The sequence below is a fragment of the Mytilus californianus genome, unplaced genomic scaffold, assembly GCF_021869535.1.
Source record: "Mytilus californianus isolate M0D057914Y unplaced genomic scaffold, xbMytCali1.0.p SCAF_1, whole genome shotgun sequence".
NCBI classification, from domain to species: domain Eukaryota; kingdom Metazoa; phylum Mollusca; class Bivalvia; order Mytilida; family Mytilidae; genus Mytilus; species Mytilus californianus.
Window position 1 is genome coordinate 123,141,964 of NW_026262581.1, and position 9,935 is coordinate 123,151,898.

Below are 9,935 nucleotides of genomic sequence, written 5' to 3' on the forward strand. Positions count from 1 at the left end.
TATCATTTTTAATTTTAGTTTCTTGTGTATAATTTGGAGTTTAGTATGACGTCCATTATCACTGAACTAGTATACATATTTGTTTAGGAGCCAGCTGAAGGACGCCTCCGGGTGCGGGAGTTTCTCGCTGCATTGAAGACCCATTGGTGGCCTTCGGCTGTTGTCTGCTCTATGGTCGGGTTGTTGTCTCTTTGCCACATTCCCCATTTCCATTCTCAATTTTATATTAAAATAGAAAATGACATCCATAATCATGTCTAAAAATAATATATCTTAAATCAGCATTTTAATTAGTAACTTCTAAAAATAAATTGACAGCTAATCACCTCAAGACAATACAAAATTTCTTTATACATAATTTTAAAGCAGTGTAAGGGAGGTTATCCAAATTTAACATTGTACTTAAAAGTGATTGTCCATTAACAAGGAAATCCTCGTCTTTTCCCCATTTTTGCCCCTCATTCCTAAACGGTTTGAGCCATTACCCCCCAAAGCCAATCCTAACCATCCCTTTGTGGTATGGAAACTTGTACAATTTCAGAGAGATCCATACACCGTTCCACAAGTTATTGTCTAAAAACTAGAAAAATGCTTATTTGGCCCCTAATACCTAAACTGTTTGGACCATAACCCCCAAAATCAATCCCAACCTTCCTTTTGTGGTTATAAATCTTGTGTTTAAATTTCTTAGATTTCTATTTACTAATACTAAAGTTATTGTCCGGAAACGAAGTGTCTTCGGACGACAATGACGACGACGTGATACCAATATACGACCAAAAATATTTTTGCGGTCGTATAAAAACTTAAATCCTGTGTATCTTTTGACCTAAAACAACGAAAGTGACTTTGATTTTTAGTTTCTTAATTTCAGGTCTAATGACCAATTTGAAATTGGCTTATCTCAGACTTTTGTGGTTAAAAATCTCCATTGTCGCCACTAAAATGACAATTTCTCTGTAAACTGTACACTAATTCCAAGGTTGTGTTTAAATATAGTACATTTCTACAAATTTGTAGCAAAAATAAGAAACTGTGAAACAACTATATATGGTAAGATGTGGTGTGTTATTTGTGTCTGCATAATTTCACGAGAGTTGATTATCAAAATTGATCCATCATAATCTATTTATAAATAAATGTTGATAGTGTCCACATGTGGACACAGGTGATGCCCCCGCTTGCATATCATATAGTTATAAAGGGACATAACTGAAGAACGGTAAAAGTGACGCTACCAAAATATGAACTTGATCTGAGTTTTGTGGTAATAAGCATTGTGTGTTAGTCTCATAACATTTGGTTGAGGCTAACTTAAGTAGAGAACAGAAACTAAAAATTCAGCAATTTTTCTATTTGTAAACACGCATAACTCTAGAACGGTTGTGTATAAGTTTTATAACATTTGGTTGAGACAAACTAAAGTTAGAGAACGGAAACGAAAAATTCAGCAATTTTTATGTTTACAAAGGGACATAACTCAAGAATGGTTAAAGTGTCGCCACCAAATTTCGTACTTAATCTGTATTATGTAGTAATAAGCATTGTGTATAAGTTTCATAACATTTGGTTGAGGCAAACTAAAGTTAGAAAACGGAGACAAAAAAATTGTACTTGATCTTACTTTTGTGGTAATGAATATTGTGTATAGGTTTCATAATGTTTGGTTGGGGCAAACTTAAGTTACAGAATGGAAACCAAAAATTTTGCAATCTTTCGATTTTTAAAGGGGCATAACTCAATAATGGTTAAAGTGACACTACCCAAATTCAACTTGATCTGTGTTTTATCAGTGGAAGTCAAAATTAAACATTGCATTGTATCAAGCATTGATTGTAGTTGATTAAACTATAATCATGGACAAAGGAAGATAACTCCAAATTTAAAAATTACTTGATATTTAGAAGAAACGAAAAATTCAGCATTTTTTCCATTTATAAAGGGACATAACTCTAGAACGGTTAAAGTGACGCCCCCAAAATTCAAAGTTGATCTGTGTTTTGTGGTAATAAGCATTGTGTATATGTTTCATAACATTTGGTTGAGGCTAACTTAAGTTAGAGAACGGAAACTAAAAATTTTGCAATTTTTCCATTTATAAAGGGCATAACTCTAGAAAGGTTAAAGTGACACCACCAAAATTCAAACTTGATCTGTGTTTTGTGGTAATAAGCATCGTGTATAAGTTTCATAACGTTTGGTTGAGGCAAACTGAGTTGGAGAATGGAAACTAAAAATTTTGCAATTTTTTCCATTTATAAAGGGGCATAACTCTAGAACGGTTAAGGGCATACGCTAAGTAGCAGGGGCAGATAATAACGTTTTCAAAACGTTTCGTGTTGTTTTCGCGACGTTGTTAATCAGAACGTTGTCATTTCGCGATGTTTCTAATAAGAACGATTACATTTCGCGATGTCGCTTTAGATGAAGACACATTTGCGGAAAATCCAATGACGTCATAGTTCTGGTTGCGCGAATTTGAAAATAAGTACCCTGCTAAGAAAATCGGCCATATCACGAGAATTTTTATATTTATTCATAAATAATGAAGTCAACAGTATTAAAGTGAAATGTGAAAAAAACAAATCCACATTCATAATTTTGTATGTGTTTTATTTCATATAGGAAATTAATAAAAGATATGTAAATAATAATACGTAGATGAGACAGACACCCAACTACACAAAAAGCCCAATAAGTAATTTAGATATCAACGTACTGTCTTGATCAATATATAGTATCTAAACCATTTGGCACACTCTAAATCGTATGGAGAATTGTACGGATAAATTTAACAGATACTATCAACAATATGACCAGACGTCAGGCAACAATCACTTTTTAATTGTGACGTCAAATGTTTTGAATTATGATGTCAAAGTTTACGGGAACCTGTGTGATTTTACGTAATGGCGGACAAATTTGCATACAAGTGTAAATACGTCTTATAAATAAAGACAACGTCTCATACTGTTCCTGACTTTGAATAAGTACATTGAAAAGTTTAACGGCATTTTTAGAATTTAACCCAGTGGAATATATATGAGTATGAAGAAGAACTGTCAGTTAAAAAGACATAGTTATAAGCCCCGTATTATAGACCAAAACAAAAACGCACCTGTTGATGTGCTAAGCATATCCCCTATGTATATATTGAGAGAATAAAATCGATGTATCGGCACACAGGAATTAAGTATCTGACAGACCAGAAAAGTGTTCACACGTTGCAACTAATTGCTATTAAGCTGCTGACTAAATATATAGTATTTCTGTAAGGTAGTTTCTAAGATAAGAAACAAAATATTTGTTGGACCACCGGACGGACGGACAAACAATGTGGTTGCACCCACTTCTAGATTGGAGGTATAATACAGACAAGTAAGTCAATAATTATATGTACCGTAATAAAAAAAATACCCTGAAGACAAGCTTAGGTAACTTATCTATTGATACAGAATCATGCAATTTCATGCTCTAATACCTACTGCTGTACTTCCTATGAAATGTTAAACTACACCTATATTGAGACAATTACGACATGAATTTGCTCGAAACAGCTCTAAATATTCACTTTTTAAACCTGTCCAGCGTAGTTTCTAAGCTGACCGTTAGTTTTCTTGTTTGAATTGTTTCACATGTTCATGTCGGGGCTTTTTAAAGATGATTATACAGTGTGGCTGTTTTTTTGTTTTTTGTTGTTGAAGGCCGTACGATGACCTTTAATTGTATTTATCTTCGTAATTTGAACTATGGTTGATAGTTGTCTCATGCATTGACAATCATACCAACTGTCCTTATTTTTATATTATCCCACTTACCTTGTTTCATATTTTGTCATGTCGGGGCCTTTGAATACTGATTAAAATTATGCTCAAGCTGTGTTGTCTACATAAATTGAAGGACTAATGTCGGACAGAGATGCAAATTAATTTTTTTATCAGATTTATCTTTTTTTTTGTTTCCGAACATTTCTTTTCTAAAAGTAATATACTAGAATATTTTTTGTATCCAAGTTTCGTAACAATTCATAAAGGTTTGGCAAATATTTTATGCTATTTTACGAGTATCCAGCTTTAAATATTTTGATGATTAATATTATTGCTTTCGAAAAAAAAAATTTGGATATACCACTGAACTTGACAGCGTAATCGTGAACAGCGGGAATGATTTCATGACGTTGTTGCGATTAATACTTATTTCAACGTAGTTTAGCGCCTTATTGGCAAACGACCCGTTTGCCATTAAAAATCAAGGTTTATTGCTTTTATTGCAAAAACAAGCACATGGACCCCCAGTTTTTTCTTTTGCAATCAATCAAGTAATGTTTAAAGAACACTCCGCAAAAATTTTAAGAAAAAATCAACGATCGATTTTTTTCTGCACTTCTGAATAGACGCAAAAATATTGTCAATTTCTTTATTTCACTAATAGTAATATAAATTCAGAAAATAACAATTTGGTTTAACCTTAAACTTGTTACAGCATGGTGATGCCATGGATCAAGGGAACATTGTACAAATAAAATGCTCCGCTGGGCGCAGCTTGATACGACCGCAGAGGTCAAACCCTGAACAGTTGGGACAAGTATGGACACAACATTCAAGCTTGATACAGCTCTGAATTTGGATTGTGATTATATATTTGACACAGCATAGGTTTCTGACACAGAATGAATGTGGTCTAAGAACTTAAAATTTTTTAATTTACCTATTATGGTCCAATATCCAAAATCTAAATACATACACGGTTAGATTCAGCATATCAAAGAACCCCAAAAATTCAATTTTTGTTAAAATCAAACTAAATTTAATTTAGGACCCTTTGGACCTTAATGTAGACCAATTTGAAAACGGGACCAAAAATTAAGAATCTAAATACACGGTTAGATTCAGCATATCAAAGAACCCCAATATTTCAATTTTTTATGAAGTCAAACCATATCATTATTATTTGCTTTAATATATAAATCAATAAAATGCTTCGCTGAACGCAGCCTGATACGACCGCAGAGGTCGAACCCTGAACAGTTGGGGCAAATTTGGACACAATATTCAAGCTTGATACTGTCTGAATTTGGATTGTGATCAAATTTTTGACATAATATAGGTTTCTGACACAAAATAAATGTGGTCAAAGATCTTATAAATCCATTGCGCAATACTGTGCAATTGAAGATTTCTTCTTAAAACTTTTCAAAAATTTGAAATTCAAAAAAAATTCCAAAAAAAATATGGATCCCTTAAAAAATTGGGAAAAAAATTCTCCCCCCCCCCAACTTTTTGAAACCCCCCTTGGAGCAATAACCCCAAAACTCAATCCCAGCCTTTCCTTTGTAGTATGGAACCTTGTAGTACAATTTCAGAGAGATCCATACACTTGCACACAAGTGATTGTCTGGAAACTAGAAAAATGCTTGTTTTTGGCCTTTTTTTGGCCCTAATTCCTACATGTTTGGGGCAATTAACCCCAAACTCAATCCCAGCCTTCCCTTTGTTATATGGAACCTTGTGGTACAATGTCAGAGAGATCCATACACTTACACACAAGTTATTGTCTGGAAACTAGAAAAATGCTTGTTTTTGGCCCCTTTTTGGCCCTTAATTCCTAAACTGTTGGCCCCCATAACCCCTATCATGAATCCCAACCTTCTACTTGTGGTATTAAACTTTGTGGTACAATTTCAGAGCAATCGAAATACTTATACACAAGTTATTATCCTGAAACTAGAAAAATGCTTGTTTTGGGCCCCTTTTTGGGCCCCTAATTCCTAAACAGTTGGGACCATCATCCCCAAAATCAATCCCAACCTTACTTTTGTGGTATTGAACCATCTTAAAAAATTTCATAGAGATCCATTCACTTAAACTAAAGTTGTTGTCCGGAAACCAATGCCTCTTCGGACGACGACGCAGACGCAGACGATGACGCAGACAACGACGACATCATACCATTATACGATCCCAAAATTTTTTTGTGGTTGTATAAAAATAACCAACTTATAATGGAAAATTTTAAAGAAAAAAAAAAAGGAAAAAAAGATCCCTCCCCCAATTTTTTGAACCCCCTTATGATTCATCTACCCCAAACTCAATCCGAGCCTTCCCTTTGTGGTATGGTACCTTGCAGTACAATTTCAGAGAGATCCATACAATTGAACTCGAATTATTGTCTGGAAACTGTAAAAATGCTTGTTTTTTGGCCCCTAATTCCTAAACATTTAGGGCAATTACCCCCAAACTCAAACCCAGCTTTCCCTTTGTGATATGGAACCTTGTAGTACAATTTCATAAAGATCCATATACTTACACACAAGTTATTGTCCTGAAACTAGAAAAATGCTTATTTCTTTGCCCCTTTTTGGCCCCTAATTCCTAAAATTTTAAGGCAATTACCCCCAAAATCAATCCCAGCCTTCCCTTTGTGGTATGGTACCTTGCAGTACAATTTCAGAGAGATCCATACAATTGAACACAAGTTATTGTCTGAAACTAGAACAAGAGGCTGTCAGAGAGACAGCAAACTGGATTTTCCTGCAGAGGTCAAACCCTGAACAGTTGAGCAAGTATGGACACTACATTTAAACTTGAAAACAGCTCTGAAATTGGATTGTGATTGAATATTTGACACATCATAGGTTTGTGACACAAAACGAATGTAGTCAAAGAACTGATATATTTGAAATTGGACATTTAAATACCTATTATGGTCCAATATCCAAATCTAAGAACATATTAGAATCAGCATATCAAAGAACCCCAAGAATTCAATTTTTGATGAAATCAGACAAAAGTTTAATCTAGGACCCTTTGGACCTCAATGTGGACCAATTTGATAAAGGAGCCCACAATCCAAAATCTCTCAATACATGGTTAGATTCAGCATTTCAAAGAACCCCATAAATTCAATTTTTGTTGAATCAAACAAAGTTTAATTTTGGACCCTGATTTGGACCAACTTGAAAACTGGGCCTAAAGTCTAATATTTAAATAGAGTTTAGATTCAGCATTTGAAAGATCCCTATATATATATTTAATTTATGTTGAAATGAAACACAGGTTAATTTTATCCATAATATTTTCTGTGCAAATGGAAATAACTCAAACTGGATAAATAGTTCTCTAAAATAAGATATGATGCAATTTTTCAAATTATAATCAATAATATAATAACAACAACCAGTGATGACTAAGTTCTCTAAAATTAGATATGATTTAACACTCAAACATTGTTAGAATCAGCATATCAAAGAACCAAAGAATTCAATATTTGATGAAATTAAACAAAAGTTTAATTTAGGACCCTTTGGACCTCAATGTGGTTTTAACTTATTAATAATAAAAAGCTCAACCGTTTACAAGTTCTTAAACAGGAGGGGAGTGGGGTGACCCCAGGGGACTTTCCCTCAATTTCATTTGATTTGTTTTATTGTCCCATTCAAGAATATATATGGTTTAGGGGTGCGGATCTCAACCGTTTACAAGTTATCAAAAAGAAAGGGGGTGGGGGTTACCCCCTTGGACTTTCCCTATATTTCATTTGATTTGTTTTATTGTCCCATACAAGAATATATATGGATTAGGGGTGGGGATCTCGACCGTTTATAAGTTCTCAAACAGGAGGGGTGGGGTGACCCCAGGGGACTCGCCTTTTATTTCATTTGATTTGTTTTATTGTCCCATACAAGAATATATATGGTTTCGGGGTGGGGATCTTGACTGTTTACAAGTTTTCAAAAAAAAGGGGAGTGGGGGTGACCCCCCTGGACTTCCCCTATATTTCATTTGATTTGTTTTATTATCCCATACAAGAATATATATGGTTTAGGGATAAGGATCTCGACCGTTTACAAGTTCCTAAACAGGAGGGGGGTGGGGGTGACCCAAGGGGACTCGCCTTATATTTCATTTGATTTGTTTTATTGTCCCATACAAGAAAATATATGGTTTCGGGGTGGGGATCTTGACCGTTATCAAGTTTTCAACAAAAAAAAAAGGGGGTGGGGGTTTCCCCAGAGGACTTCCCCTCAATTTCATTTGATTTGTTTTATTGTCCCATTCAAGAATATATATGGTTTAGGGGTGGGGATCTCAACCGTTTACAAGTTATCAAAAAGAAGGGGGGTGGGGGTTACCCCCATGGACTACTTCTATGTTTCATTTGATTTATTGTACCATACAAGAATATATATGGTTTCGGGTTGGGGATCTTGACCGTTTACAAGTTATCAAAAAGAAGGGGGTGGGGGTGACCCCCATGGACTTCCCCTATATTTCATTTCATTTGTTTTATTGACCCATACAAGAATATATATGGTTTAGGGGTGGGGATCTCGACCGTTTACAAGTTCTTAAACAGAAAGAAGGTGGGGATGACCCCAGGGGACTTGACTTTTATTTCATTTGATTTGTTTTATTGTAACATACAAGAATATATATGGTTTCAGGATGGGGATCTCGACTGTTTACAAGTTTTCAAAAAAAAATCATTATCATATGCTGAAATATTTATAATATCTAATTGAACAGAACTATGGTTGTTTAACATACCCGGTAGTACTCTAACATAATTAATAATGGAATAATCTTCAAAATGTCTAATGATATAGCTTATAATCATTACCACTTAGGAAATAGATAATTTTCAAATAAATCTGTCACTCCAATTTTTATTCTGAGATAGAACAAATCATAAAAAGATAACAACAGTAAAATATTTAAAAATTCTACTTTTGGATATTAAAAATGAAGATAACTCACAAAGGAGATATACTAAAATCTTGAAAATTAATAGAGACCTTCATTAAGTCCCAGGAAACAACATATTTAAATTTGAAAAAAACTTGTTAAAGCGTTTTCATGTTATTGTGCGGACTATGTTTGGCAGCCGCCAGAGCCGCCCGCCGTATATAACCATTTTAATAACCGATATTTCCTTCGAAAATCCGGTTAAAAATGCTTATTTTTGGTCCCTTTTTGGCCCCTTATTCCTAAACATTTAGGGCAATTACCCCAAAACTCAAACCTAGCTTTCCCTTTGTGATATGGAACCTTGTAGTACAATTTCATAAAGATCCATACACTTACACACAAGTTATTGTGTTCTGAAACTAGAAAAATGCTTGTTTTTGTCCCCTTTTTTGCCCCCAATTCCTAAAATTTTGAGGCAATTACCCCAAAAATCAATCCCAGCCTTCCCTTTGTGGTATGGTACCTTGCAGTACAATTTCAGAGAGATCCATACACTTGAACACAAGTTATTGTCTGGAAACTAGAAAAATGCTTATTTTTGGCCCCTTATTCCTAAGCGTTTTGGGCAATTACCCCCAAACTCAATTCCAGCTTTCCCTTTGTGATATGGAACCTTGTAGTACAATTTCATAAAGATCCATACACTTACACACAAGTTATTGTCATGAAACTAGAAAAATGCTTGTTTTTTGCCCCTTTTTTGGTCCCTAATTCCAAAATTTTTAAGGCAAATACTCCCAAAATCAATCCCAGTATTCCCTTCGTGATATGGAACCTTGTGGTACAATTTCAGAGAGATCCATACACTAACACACAAGTTATTGTCTGGAAGTTACAAAAATGCTTATTTTTGGCCCCTAATTCCTTAACTGTTGGTACCATAACCCTCAAAATCAATCCCAACCTTCCTTTTGTGGTATTGAACCTTAGGGTAAAATTTCATAGAGATCCATTCACTTAAACACTAAAGTTATTGTGCGAAAACCAATGTGTCTTCGAACGACGACGACAACGACGCCAACGTCATACCAATATACGACCAAAAAAATTTTTTGCGGTTGTATAAAAACCCGGTTAAGTTATGACTGTTCGTTCAAAAGTATTGTTTCTTTCCTTAAAAGTCCTTATTTATGAAATTTCAGGGTTTTCCCTTCATATAAGCAAATTTCGAACCAAATTATCTCAAAA